The sequence below is a fragment of the Homalodisca vitripennis genome, unplaced genomic scaffold (assembly GCF_021130785.1).
Source record: "Homalodisca vitripennis isolate AUS2020 unplaced genomic scaffold, UT_GWSS_2.1 ScUCBcl_465;HRSCAF=2523, whole genome shotgun sequence".
NCBI lineage: Eukaryota > Metazoa > Arthropoda > Insecta > Hemiptera > Cicadellidae > Homalodisca > Homalodisca vitripennis.
The window spans coordinates 220,003-225,311 of record NW_025776617.1 but is presented as its reverse complement, the minus strand read 5'-3'; positions in this window follow the sequence as shown (position 1 = coordinate 225,311).

Genomic DNA, 5,309 nt, shown 5'->3' with positions numbered 1-5,309 from the left:
ACAGTTTGCTGGAAGAGGTGGTGGGTTTTCCAGTAGTCACACAATCTATTTAGCCTAATGGTACCGGTGTGAAACAATAAGCCTAAAAAGGTTTTGAATTCCGCCATTATAAGGTCTTTCCAGAGTCCGATACGTGACTTGGGTGTGGTACTTGGGCCGCAGAAAAGTTCCATAGCATATCTATTTGTTTCACTGATGATTCTTTCCAAAAAACACAATATCTAGGAGCAAATTAAACCAATCAATTAGCTTATTCCCCGGAATAGGCACAAGAAAACCAGGATCTCCTATAAAGGGAACCTCCCGCATGCCCATGGCAGAAAGTGTCGGCTGCCAAGAAGGGTTCACCGCATCTTCGTCATCAGAGCTCTCAGAACTGTCATTAGAACCGTCCCCATCAGAGTACAAATCCTCCAAGTCTTCGTCCACATCGTTATGCTCCATTGCACTAACAAAAACGGTAACACACACAGAAATACACTCCACGAAACACAGTACAATCGCCACACTTCCGAGCCTGACAGCCGCTGCGAGCGATAAATGAACCCACCAAATTCTGAAATGAAATGAAATGAAATATGCCTTTATTTAAGAGGCGGAGTTAGGGCTATTTAGCCCTCTCTACCACTCAACCTCACATAATATACAGATATATGTACAGTGAATGATCTTAACTAATAACAAATTTTAAATTAAAATAAATGCTTAAAAATTAACCAAAATATATACATACTATTTAATAATTAAAAATAAAATTTATCAGCTTAATATGTAGAAAAATTCAAACAAAGTTAAATTAAAACTTAAATTAACAGATTACTTTTTTAAAGAATTTCTCGTTATTACTACATTCATTCTCTCAAACACATAGCCCGACCACAAGCACGCCACGAGCACCGCCACACGTCCACCCCCACAGACCGGCCAGCAACAAGTCCTTGACCTTTGCCCCAAAACGAGCTCGGCCCTCTATAATACGTATATCATCAGAAGAGAATTCCAGAGGCGACATGCCTGAACAGTGAACGACTTACTGAAGAAGTTCGATCGATGAACAGGAATTGACAGTAAGGTGGATCCCCGTCTCGTAGGTCGCTCACTTATATCGGAAATAAATTTGAAATGTTCGGACAGGTAAACAGGTGACTTGTTTTTGATAACTGAATGTAGAGTTGAAAGAATGTGAAGTTGGCGAAGTTGTTGAAGTTTCAGAAGCGATAGCTGTTTGAAAAATGGAGTCACATGCTCATAACGTCTGAGATTGAAAATAAATCTGATACAATAGTTTTGAGCACGTTGAAGCCTGTCCGAAAGCGTCACTGATCACAGCGTCACAGTAGTTGAAGTGTGGCAGTATGAGAGTTTTAACCAGCATAACCTTGACACTGAACGGTAGATATAAAGCAAAAACGCTTTAAACTGTGAATGCCAGCAAATATTCTATTACACGTTACCGTAACCTGTCACTCCACTTAAGACTTGAGCTCATAGTAAGACCAAGGTTTTTCAGTTTGTTTTGAAAATTTAGTACGTGGTTATTGAGTTTTCAGTTTTTGGTGCAACGTTGAAGTCCAAACGGTCGATCCAGTCTGGGTTTCCCAATACCATTGCCTGCATTTTGTCTTCATTTAATTTCAGCCCATGTTTATTTGCCCAACAAGCAAATTGATTCAATGTCGTGATTGAGCAGAACCATAAACGTGTTCAGTTCATCAGGCGAACAGTGTACGTAAATTTGTAAATCATCGGCATAAAGATGAAACTTAGAGTGCCTTATAAATAGATGTGACGTCATTAATGTAAAGTGAGAACAATAGGGGCCCAAGAACAGAGCCCTGTGGAACACCCCGTGTTACGGTTTTCCATTCCGATATTGTTTCCCCTTCTTTGACACATTGCTGTCGCCCAGTAAGATACGATTTGACCCAGTTAACACACCCATCGGAGAAACCATACTTCTTCAATTTGATGAGGAGAAGGGGGTAATAAACACAGTCAAAGGCTTTGGAAAAGTCAAAAAGCAGTAAAATGGTGATTAGTCTCTTGTCCATTGCCAATCTGATATCATCAGTAATTTTAATTAGGGTTGTGGTGGTGCTGTGATTAGGCCTGAATCCAGACTGCCATTTAGACAAGATGGTATAGGTATTCAGATAAGATGAAATTTGTTGATGTACCACTCTTTCAAGGCATTTGGAGAGACAAGGGAGAATACTGATTGGACGTAGATCAGAAGGGGATTGCGGATTTAGACATTTTTCTCAACGGACGAACTAAAGCATGCTTCCAGGTTAAGGGAAAGACAGATGAATTTAAAGAATAATTGAAAATGACTACTAAACAGGAAGGGTGATTGGCAATGTATCTTTTAGAAAGCGCAAAGGTATGTTGTCAGCCCCAACTGCGTTGCTGGTCATCCTCGTAAAAGCAGCAAGCACATCAGCCTCACTCACAGGTGTGAAAGAAAACTGGCGGCCAGCAGCTTCCTGAGGAGCAGCCTCCAGCTCAGCAAAATAATCGCTAGCTGCAGATATATTTAAACAGGGATATTAATAAAGTAATCATTTATAATATTGAGGTCAAATGGAAACAGGTGGACTGATATTGGATTTTCCCACACCAAGGTCTTTAATTTTACTCCACAATGATTTAGTGGACTGAGGTTCTGAAAGTGTTGTGTGGTAAAATCTAACTTTTGGCGTTACGGATTTTGCTGCTGCGTGTGATTTCCTAAGACGCTTATAGGCCTCCCAATCTTGAGTGGATTTTAGAACGTTTAGCTTTTCTGAAGGCGGAATCCCTTTGCTTTTGCAAATTTCTTATGAAATCATTCATCATGGAGAGGGGCTTTGGTTTACTCTTTTAGTTATGATTTGGGCATGTTTATCAAATAAATTAGTAAGAAAAGCATTAAAATTTGGTAACCATTTTCGTCCACATTATTGGCAGTGGTTACTTCATGCCAGGGTAAAGCAGCAGCATCTGTAAGAAGTGAAGCATGATCTATGTCCCTGTATTTGCGATATTTGATTATATTGGGCTTATTTTTTGGGATATGGAGTTTATAGGCACAAAAAATGAGATCATGCTTTGAAAGTCCAGGGGCAGGAAATTGTCCGTGGGTGTGCAACGTGGGTCGGGTTAGAAACAGCCCATGATGTCAAGCCACGTGTCGGTTGTAGCAGTGTGATGAGTGGCCTGAAGTGGTAGCAGAGACATGTTACATGACTGAAACATTGTGGTCAAAAAGGGTTTTTTCATACGTGGTAGGCCCTAACAAATCGGAGTTAAGATCGCCCATGACAATGACATGACTGTAACGAGCCATAGATCGATGATTGTGTGTTCAAATTCGGCAAGATGGCCGGTATTGGGGGCCCTGTAACATGCACCGACTAAAATATGCGTCCCATTAACACTGACATCCAAAAACATAAATTCAGGCCGTCCCTCTCTAGATGTATCAGATAAGAATAAGATGGAAGTAGGAAACTGAGACTTGACATAAACTGCGACTCCACCACCACGTTTGTGTAGACGGTCGTTCCTGAAGATGTTGTAGCCAGCTAAATTTAACACTCTTGTCGCTTGTGGTTGGTTTTAGCCAAGTCTCAGAGAGCAAGATAATGTCGGTATGTAATGGCTCAAAAATGGAACGAAATTCATCAATATGAACTAAACAGTGATTGTGCGTTAACGTGGGCTGCCTTGAGGAAGTTGTTGTAGGGAGCGAGAGAGCGGCAGAGAAGCGCGGGCAGGGAGAGCGAAGAGGCGCGCTCGCTCGTGGCGGGGCTGTCAGAGCCGCGCGCGGGCTGCGCGCAGAGGCGCGATACTGCAGGCAGCGAGCGGCCGGCGGTACACGCGACAGTGACATTGCGGTCAGAACATTCACACACACACGCATACCATAACAAAGAAAAAAATAATACCTTATCATAGAATATAAACTTAAAATTAATTGGAATTATTACTACACCACCAATAATCATAATACATTTAAACATGCGTGCAAGCTTGCAGGCTCTCATTATAATAATTATTAGTATTATAAATACAACATAAATGTAAGTGGAGATAAAGAGAGAAAAAAAACAACAAAAAAAAATATTCAACGAAAATTTAGTTAATGAACATTAATAACTCTATATTCAGTACAGAAAAAATCAAATAAAAACGATAGTGAATTAAAAACGGGAAAAATTGTTAGCAAAATTGAAGAATTTAAAATGGTACAATAAATGCTGTACTTAATCAGTTAGTGGGTTTGGAGGTCGGAGAGCCGGGTCGCCACTCCCTTGCTGCCGTCGCTGCCCAGCCACAGCACCCTGCCGTCCTGGGTCCAGGTGTTGCGGACCCCGTGCTGCGCCCGTCACCCTCTTCAGCACCTCCCAGTCGCCCGCACCGTGATGCCCGTGCCCTTCAGCTTCTTCTTCATGTTGTAGATCGTCCGCCGGTCTCGGTAACTGATTGAAGCGGACGATAATAGGCCGATGCCTCTTCCTGCCGTCGGGCCCGGGCTTGGGCTGGCTGCCGACTCGGTGCGACCTACAGATGGCGGAGACAGGCAGGTCCACACCGAGCTTGTCCCTGCAGAGCTCCACCACGATGCGGTCGGTGTTCTCCCCCGTCGTCTCCTCCACCCCGAAGATGCGGAGGTTTCTGGCGTCGCTGGAACTGCTCCAGCTCGTCACAGCGCCCCTGCAGCTGGCCGTCCATCTCCTCTAGCCGCTGGGTTAAGGTTCCCACCTGCTCCCGGAGCCTCGCCACCTCATCGCTGACGGACGCCAGCGCCGCCCGCACAGCCTCCTCGGACGACACCCTTCAGCTCGTGGGGTGATGCGGTCACGAGCCGGCCGAAGACGTCGCCAGAATAAAAGGTGCTTGCCGACGAGGTCGGCGATGACAGTCGCGTCAACTCTGGCGGCCTTGTCGGTCCCGGTGGCAGGCATTGTTGGTGTTGTAGAGCGGCCGGGGTCGGACGTCACAGATAAGGAGCGCTCGGACCTTTGCTTATCAGCTCCGCCAGATAATGGAACAGGCTCACCTTTAGACCCGGACCTGAGCTGCGGCGGCGATCGGTACATGAAATACTGTACTGATAAGCGAATTACTCACTACACACGTTATAAAAAAAGTTTTAGTGACTCGATAAAAAAATACCTACTGTTTTTTATGCGTGTAATGACACCACTTTCCAAAAAAAACTGTCAGAAAAATACCAGTTAAAACTATAAAAAACTTTAGAGCCGACTTGCACACGTGTTTGCTAGCAATCAGTCATCCCCTCCAATAACTGCTCAAAGTAAGTG